General features: G+C 48.0%; 1 long non-coding RNA gene across 1 annotated transcript; it reads left to right on the top strand.

Annotated features, from left to right (window-relative positions):
• Nucleotides 1-3,388: 3,388 nt before the first annotated feature.
• On the top strand, nucleotides 3,389-6,696 carry LOC123394432. The gene is made up of 2 exons (XR_006609194.1): nucleotides 3,389-4,837; nucleotides 5,665-6,696. It is a non-coding gene; the product is annotated as an uncharacterized LOC123394432 (long non-coding RNA).
• The last annotated feature ends 2,438 nt before the right edge of the window (nucleotides 6,697-9,134 follow it).

Raw genomic sequence — 9,134 nt, 5'->3', positions numbered from 1 at the left:
GGCTGACTGAGCAAGCCTTTGCAACGGGCTCCTTCCCTGCCCCCACCTGAGGCCGTCTCCCTCACGCTGATAGGCCAAGCGACCTCTTGGATCCGAGGCTTTCCTACCAACCATGCCCAGAACAGATGGAAATGCATCTCCTGGGCATTTCCAGCTGATGTGGATTTCACAGCAGGCAGAAGGGTTGGGGGAAGCAGACAACCCAGCCCTTCCCATGGCCACTTGGGAGGCCGCATGGGCTGTTCAGCTGTCCACCCTCTCTCTTTGTGAAAGAGGCGGGGCTTGAGGTGGGGGATCTATTTCAGCCGCCGTGAGCCGAGCAGCTAGAAAATCCAGAGCTCCAAGGACATTGTTACCTTGCTAGAGCAGAGTTTCTTTCTGTCCTCACTACACAACATGGCTGCATAAAGGGCTAGACTGGTCTCTGGTCTTCCAGCACCCCTCCCCCATTTCCTGCCTTGTAGCTTCTGTTCTTGACTCCCATCCGCACAGCACAGCCACTGTATTCCTTTAGACCTAGCCCAGATGCCACACTGTCCAGGAAGCTGTCCCCTTTTGCCCCACCCCCATTTTAGCAGTGATCTACCCTTCTTTCCCCGTTCTTCCCCCAAAGACTCCTTCTGCATCACTCAAATGAAACCAGTGACTTTAGGTCTGGGATCGCAGTTGCTCCTGGTCATTTTTCTTATTGGCAAGGGTCCTTTTTAGACCAGGGGGTGACTCTTCCTTGGCTTCATAGTTCCCACGGGAGATGCCTGATAATGTCTTTTTTGGTCTGATTGGTTTTGTTTGTATTTTTGCCGAGTGCATGTGAAATAGCTTGATGTCAAAGCTGCTTTTCCCCCAAACTCTGTCTTAGTCCGCTTGGGCAGCTAGGACAAAATACGGTAGACCCGGTGGCTTAACCCATAACCATTTATGTCTCACAGTAAGGCTGGGAAGTCCAAGATCAAGGTGCCAGCAGATGGGCATCTGTTTGGAACCCTCCTCCTGGTTTGAAGGCTGCTGCCTTCTTGCGGTGTTTGCACATGGCAGAGAGAGATGTCCTTCTTATAAGGGCACCAATCCCTTCTTGGGGGCTCCACCCTCATGACTGCCTCCGAACCTCATTACCTTTTGAAGACCCCAACTTCAAATACCATTGCTTTGGGGATTAGAATTTCTACATATGAATTCTGGGGGCAGGGGACACAAATGTTCAGTCCACAGCCTATTTTGTAATCACAGTAGTCTCTGAAATAAAAATTGAGCATTCTGTTCAAAACAACCCTCTTTCAGGTATGAGTCCCATGCTTGGGACTAGGGGCTAGTGGGAGGGAGGGATTCAAAGGTGGGGGAGACCCAGTCCCTGCACTCTGGGAGCTTACAGTCAGCCAGATAACCTGTATCTGGTCATCAGCGCCGGGATGGCCAGGGACAGGCAGGGACCAGAGTGTGCCCAGGGCCATGGGAGGGAGAAGAGGCATCTTGGGGCAGGCATGTCCCTGCCGGCTGGCTCGGGGCAGGCTTTGTGACTGGCTCCAGCTGGGTCCTGAACGGACTTTGAAAATGTGGTCTTGGTTGGGTGCTAAGGGAGAGCGAAGAAGCCTCTTCCTCCTGTTGGTTTGTTCATTGTCTTATTCAGGTTTTAAGGCTTTACAAGTCCCCAAATACTTGAAGTTTTGTAATGTTTTGGATGATGCGTGTGAGTATGGAGCTGTGCTGTCCAAACGGTAGCTACCAGACACATGGGGCTACTTAAATTTGTTTAAGTTAATCAGATACAGTACGATTTAAATGCTGTTTTTACACTCCCATCACCCACATTTCATGTGCTTGATAACTACATGGCAAGCTGCTACGACGCTGGACGGCACAGACTAGAGTGGTTCCGTAGTCACCCCCGAATGTTCTAGGGGATAGCTTTGGTGGAGAAAGTTGCTTTTAGCTACGAGTTTTCAGTGTTTTATTCTTAAAAGGTTAGCTGTGTCTTAGCTTCTCTTTCTAACCTCCCTTTGGTCTCCTCTCAGATACTTTTTTTAAAAAAACTTTGTTTTTATTTTGAGTGAGTGAGAGAGAGAGAGAGAGAGAGTGCGAGCAAGCAGTGGGAGGGGCAGAGGGAGAGGGAGAGAATCTCTAGCAGGTTCTGCCATGAGTGTGGAGCCCCCTGGGGTCTCGATCTCATGATCCTGAGATCGTGACCTGGACTGAAACCCAGGCTCAGTCGCTTTACCCACTGAGCCCCCCAGGTGCCCCTCAGGTGATTTTCTGAGGATTCAGGTTGCTAGAGTGGATGCTGAGCCCCTAAAGATGTAGTGCCTCGGCCACTGTTACTCATTTCACCCGAGTGACCAGCTCTGCTTTTCTGTGCCCAGTTCCCTCCCACCCCCGGCCTTGTAATACTGTCCCTCTTGCCCCTCAAGTCTCTGTCAGAGAAAATGCAGAAGGCTTTTAGCCGGCCGGGAGGAAAAGTAGCCAAGATCCCAAAGTAATAATGATCTTTTTGTACCTGGGGAGAGGGGGCCCTTGCTCAGGCTGGATCACCGTGTCTGACGCCTCCTCTGGGGTGGGGGTTGCAAAGGAAGCCAGGGTGTCTGGGACCCGGCTCTTCTTCATTTCGGCAGGAATGCTCTAAAACCCAGCACTGATCCGATGAGAGGAGAGAAGGTGGAGACAAGCTCCACCTGAGTTACAAACATGTAACGTAACACGTTATTGTACTTTTCCTCCAGAGGAGTGCAAATCTCTTCCTTGCTCACTACTATATTTATACTCTGATATTCCGGGAGCAGAAGGGGGACATCTTCGGTTTGACAGTTAATGCATTTTCCACAGTATTTTGCTGCCTGCTGGGAGCCCATGCTCGTGTCAGGACCCCAAGACAGCACACAACGCCACTCACCACAGGGGATCAGTGCCCTCTCCCCCGGGCCTCGCTGCCCGGGACAGGTTTTCCATGGCACTCACTATATACGAAAGCCTCTGTGCCAAGGGCCAGAGCTGGCAGACCCAGGAGGAAAACCTCAGTGGGTGACCTCACTCACCAGTAACATCCCTCAAAGCTACTGGCTCACACAACTGGTTGCTGTGCTAGTAGTGGGCCCAGAGAGAGGATAGCTTCTTGTCCTCCAGGTATGAAACCACTTACCCAGAACTTCGTGAAATGACTAGTTTTGCTGAAATAAAACCCTCGGTTTTACACGGAGGTGACTTGTTGACGCATTCAACACCGACAAACTTCCTGCTCCCCTTTGGGTCTTTAAATTCAGATGTTGGGGGCACCTGGGTGGCTCATTAGTTAAATGTCTGTCTTAGGCTCAGGTCATGATCCCAACGTCCTGGGATCAAGTCCCATATCAGTCTCCCTGCTCAGTGGGGAGTCTGCTTCTCCCTCTGCCTGCAGCTCCCCCTCTCTCTGTCATAAACAAATAAAATCTTTAAAAATAAATAAATAAATTCAGATGTTGGCTTAGTAAGCATTCACGGAGCCTCTCCTACATGTTGGTGCAGGGCTTGGAGCTAAGAGGGACACAGAGATGGTCAACGAGGGCTGAGGGCTCCGGGAGCTCAGAGTTCACAATGGAGAGGCTACCTGTATGCATTGATAAAGTAGACTGTCATCAGCCCTCTCGGGAAGGGGGCCTGCAGACTAGAGCCATTGGGAAAGAGAACAGACTTGCCCAAGAGCCACCAGAGTCCTAGCGGGCAAAGTATCTTCACAGCTTTGCTTCCTAGCGGGTTGAGCCAACCCCCTCACAGAGTGCCAGCCTCAAGCTTCCTTAAGGGTTTGAGTGGCCTCCGGAGCTGGTGTTTGCTAGACACGTGTGGGGAGACCCACTCTTGCTGTCCCAGAACCCTGAGTCCCTCTGTCTCCTTGGCAGGCTCGGCAGACAGCAACCATCTCTCACGGCCTCCATAAACGTCAGCCCCGGAAATAAAGCTCCAAAGAGGGTTTAGTCCAATTTCTCTCGTGTGTGGGAACTGAGGCCCCCAGAAGGGAAGCGGCTCCTTCTGGCTCCTCCGCAGGAGGGACACGCAGTCTGTCTTGGAGACCTCGGGGTTTGCATGACCGCTCTTAAGGGATCTGAAGAAGAACAGGGGCAGGGGCAGTACCCTGTTGCCTCCACCACATTCCCAGAGATAATCTGTCAAGGGAAGGAAGGAGAAAAACAAGGGCGAACAAGCCGTCTATTCTTGTCTGCGCCATTTTCCCACGTCAGGAGAGACCGCACGGAAAAATTTAGGTTTCTCCTTTCATGTTCCTTTCAGTGCCCACTCGACAGAACGCCTTTCTTTCCCCCCTTTTCTTTGGCAGGATCCTGACCAAGGCTGTGGAAAAAGAATCTTTTAAGAACATATATATCTATCTATCGATATACATTCAGTTCCTGACAGTGACACGGACCTGTAGTGCCTCTTAATTACCCAGGAAGTGACAAGGTCAAGAGGTGTCTGAAAGCTGCCTTGTGCTTCTGCGCATTGATTTCTCCCTATTGTCGCTGCTTCCGAAGCTGGAGTGGGGGGCCACGGAGCCTGCGTTTTGTCCACTGTTCGGACTTCTTCCTTTCTTCCTTTTTCTTTTTCTTTTTTTAATTTGAAAAGAAACTTCTGGCACTTGGGGTATTGATTGAAAATTCGTAAAAGCAGGACGCGTTTCAGGTTGGCTGACCAGTCATAATTGCTGCCTGGGTGCTTGGGGAGGAGGTCAACTTCTTGGAGAGACACCCTCCCCTGAAGCCCCCGTCCTCTGGCTACTCTCCCACTTTCTTCTTATTATCTTTGGGCTCTCCGGGAGAGAAGGACAAGGAAAGAAAAATGTGCCCACGCATCGTCACTGGCTACAGTTAACGACGAACGTGTAAGTCGTGCTTTTTGTTCTTCATGAAGAGTTTTGGGGCAGCTTAGTGGTATTTTTTAAAGGAGGTCAGCTGAGGTTTTGAGCCATGGTCATCAAGAAATGATTTTATAATACAAAAATACAAGTGGCAGTGTCTCAGAAAACTTTGGATGGAAGTTTTAAAAGTTCCTGGAGAGTGTTGTTGACTTGTATTGGGGGGATTAGAGAAACCAGAGCCTTCTCTAGATAACTCAGAGGAATTGGTAACACACAGAAGCTTACCTGGGTATTTTGTCCTTCAGTAAAACCTATGAAAACAGATTATATTGCCAGAGCAGAGAAATGGTTGATTTTTGGTCTGATAATAGAGGAGTTCTTCAAAATGCTGCCATGTCCTAGTGGATATTAGACTTTTTTTTTTTAACCAAGAGAAGTCGGAGCCTACAACATGCAGGTCTCCAAATCTTCCTTTTCCTTGTTAGGGGAGCTTACGTGTAAATACAACTCTGGAATCCTCCACGGCTCACAGGAAGGGGTCAGGGGCATAGCATTTTTCCTGCTGTTGTAATAAACGACACCTTGGAAAGTAAAGGCCCTGGATCTAATGCTGTTAAACACAGAAAGACTATAGATAGTGAGAGAAATCTTACGCCTCTTCTGAGAGGTCTTGGATTTTCTTTGTAAACCTTCTTGCTTTTCATCAAGCTTCGAAACATACCTAGAAGAGATAAGCCAGTCCATTGGCTCTAACTCTTAAGGCATAAAGGACCAAGTGAGAGGCTGGAAGTCAGGTAGAATTTTAGTCTCACTTCATACGTGATCTTGTGCTAGCCATGTTCTCTCTGCAGACCTTCGTTTCCTCATCTGAGAAATGAGCAGTTGGACTGGTTGACCTGGGGCCCAAAGGTTCTGCTGGGACCCAAAGAGCAGAAACAAGAAATATATTAACATTTTCTTTAGAATGCCAGTAACATCTCATCAGGTTTCAGGTAAGGGACAAATTGAAATATATTTAGCTTTTCGTCATCTGTAAATATTGACTGCACAGGCCTTGGGGTTCAGCCTGAATTAAATATGCCCAGTGTGTTTTCTTGAGGTCAGAAATACAGTGTGGACCAAGAGACAAAACATAGAAGCTGCTGAATGACCACTGATCGGGTAAATATATTAACATGACGCAGATGCCCGAAAATGAGATGTCTCATAGCTCTGGGAAATGCTGCTAGCCTGCTATATGTTTATCCATTCAAAAATTCATATATAAATTCCATGCATCCATCCATATGCATTCATCCACTGATGAATCCATGCATTCGCGCGTGCGTGTGTCCATCCATCCTTCCATCCATCCATCTATCCATTTATCCATTTATCCATCTACCCGTCAACTCTTCAGTCTGCCTGTCTGTCTAGCTCACTCACCCATACACTAAGGAGACATGACGATGAGTGCCATAATGAGGAGGTTTGGGAAAGTGTTGTGGGGCTCGGATGACGGGAGACATCCCTTCCAGCTGGAGACCTCAGAGAAGGCACCACGGAGGAGCTGGCACCTGAACCGAGTTCTGAAGGATGAGCAAAGTGTAAAGAAAGGAACGTGTGAGCAAAGGCCCAGAGATAGGGAAGTAGTGTGCTTGCGTGGGGACACAATGACTAGTCAAGAAAGAAGGTCAAAGAAGAAAGAAGATTGAAGAAACATTAACTTTGGGCATCGCATGGAGGCGATTAAGGAGGACTTTGGAACCCGACAGTTTTACAGTGGAGGGAGTGGGAGGGAAGGAAGTGAAGAAGACGAGAGGGGTGGGGAGCCCCTAGACACTGACTGGCCGAGCTCCGTGATGGGAAAGGGTGTGAATAAAATATAGAAAGGCAAAAGGAAACTTCATGCATTGTGTGAAGCTTTACAAGTGCCTCACATTCGGTCTCTAAGAGTCCTACAAGTAACTCTTTATACGACTTTGAAAAGTCAAGGAGACTCTATGTTTCTAAGAGACTCATTAAGGAGTGGGAGGTAAGAGGGTGTGAAAGGAATTGTACTGTTTTTGTGTGAGACAAGAGCCTTTCTACCTTCCTGCACCTGCCCCTCTTAGGCTCTTTTTCTGGAACTGCAGAAATGGAAGGTCCAGTGGGTGGAGTCCACTGCTGCACCCTGAGCTGGACAGTTGCTCCCTGGGTGCCGAGGACCGGAAGACAAGCAGACACTTGGGCTAGAATCCTGTCTGCGTCTCCTTAGGTGCGTGACTCTGGAGAGTTGTGCGATCTCTTTCCAATAGTATCATTAAAATGTTTATGGTAAGGATTAGTTACAGTGAAATACGAAAAAAGAAAAAGACATTAAACTTTAAGTCTCTCAAAGATGCTGACTTTTTCACAAATTATCTCATTTTATCGCTGGAACCCACTGAGGTAGGAATTGATTCCCCTACCTTGCGAATAAGAAACTGGAGACCAGAGAGTCTGAGTAATCTTCCCAAGATCACACAGCAAGTGAAGCACTGGCAGGACGATGTTCTAAACTTCACACACAAGTTCCTCAGCAATTTCTGTGCTTCAGTTATTGTAGAACTCTTGGAGATAGAGCTTCCTGACTGCCCTGGGCTATCAAATAATTAGCATAGATCTCCCTATCTGGGTGTAAGTGGAAGAGAGATGGAAGGTTCTGGAAGGAGGTAGGGAGTGTTAGAGGTTAGAGGAAAATAAAAAGGAGTGGAGACAACTGGACGGTGAAGTGGCATTCAAGTTCCCTGAATGGATTCTTCAAAACTGGGGGAAGGAGAGTGGGGGATGGAGGAGAGACAAGCCAGTGGGTGGGGATGACTAGGCCTGCGACCTCAGAGCCCCACGACTGCCCAGCACATACTCCTCTGCCCTGTGGCTGGGGGACCTAGTAACCGCAGTGGGAGGCAAAAGCAAATAATGCTTTGTTGGTTTTGCTAAAAGAAAACAAGAGAAACACAGTTTACTCCCTGAGGCCTCTGTGCTGAACCATCTGCTTCTGGGGGCCCCCTTGCTGGCCTGTGGTCCTCTGCCCCCTGAGGTACCTTGGGCGTTCAAGTGGAGGAAATCCAGCCTTTTTCGCTGGGGTGCCTTTTCCTCTTCTTAGAATCAACAAACAGTGCAATGCTCAGATCTTAAGTGTTCTGTTTTGACCCATGCATGTCAAGGTCTGGAACTTTAGCTGGCTTGGGGCCCTTGCCAGTTCATCCCTGCCTCCCCCAGCCATGCTAACCTGATTTCTGGGGGCATTGCTCAGATTTGACTAGCCTAGAGTTTCATATAAATGCAATCATACAGGGTGTTCTTCTCAGGTCTGCCTTCTTCTACACAACGCTGTATTTTCAAGATTCATCTGCGCAGTTGCATGTTTCGGGAGATCAATTTCACCCATCCGTAGTATTCATTGTATGAATATAGTACGGCCTGTTTTATTTGTTCTCTGAAAATGAGCGTCTTTGGGTAATTTCAGTTTGGGCCTATAATGAAAAAAGCTGCCACGACCATTCATGTATGAGACTTTTTGGAGACATAGATTTTCATCTATGAAAATTAGGTGCATACCTGCGAGCAGAACTCATGGGTCACAGGGTGTCTGTGATGGTGCGCTGGATGGGACTGGGGCTGGCTAGCAAGGGCTCATTTCTTCCCAACACAGCTTTCACTCGAGTCATGTTGGCAGCTCGAAATTGGCCCTCATGGGAGTGTTCCTACCAGGGAGGTTAGCAAATGGCACGGATTGGGCTTGCTTTTCTTCTGGGGAGCCCAGAAGCATTAAACGCTTACCCCTATACCACTGGGTGGATGTATGTTTAACTTTTTAAGAAACTTTTCCCAAGTGGCTGTACCATTGGTTGTTTCTATCAGTGATGTAGGAGGGTTCCAATTGCTCCACATCCTCTCCAACATCTGCTGTTGTCAGTTTTTCCTCTAAGCCCTTCTGGTAGGTGTGTGTGGGGGGTGGGGGGGGATCTCACTGTATTTTTAGTTTGAATTTTCCTGGTGACTGCTGCTGCTGAGGGCTTTCACATGTGTTTACTACAGTCATCTGTGTATCTTTCATAATGGTCTGTTTAACCTTTGGTCATTTAAAAAAAAATTGGGTTTTCTTTTTATTATGGAGTGGCAGGCATTCCTTTTATATTCTGCATGTAAGCCCATTGTCAGATTTACGTTTTGAGAACATTTTCTCCTGGTCTGTGGTCTGCCTGTTTATTTTCTTCGCGGTGTAATTTTTTACGAGCACACATTGACAATTTTGATATTATACAGTTTATCAGTGTGTTTTCTTTGTGGCTCATATTTTCCTGTGTCCTCTCTGAGC

This window comes from Mustela putorius, unplaced genomic scaffold (assembly GCF_011764305.1).
Source record: "Mustela putorius furo isolate JIRA1106 unplaced genomic scaffold, ASM1176430v1.1 tig00003834_pilon_pilon_pilon, whole genome shotgun sequence".
In the NCBI taxonomy this organism is placed as follows: Eukaryota; Metazoa; Chordata; class Mammalia; order Carnivora; family Mustelidae; genus Mustela; species Mustela putorius.
Note: the sequence above shows the minus strand (reverse complement) of the source record. Positions and strands in the feature narration are given on the sequence as shown.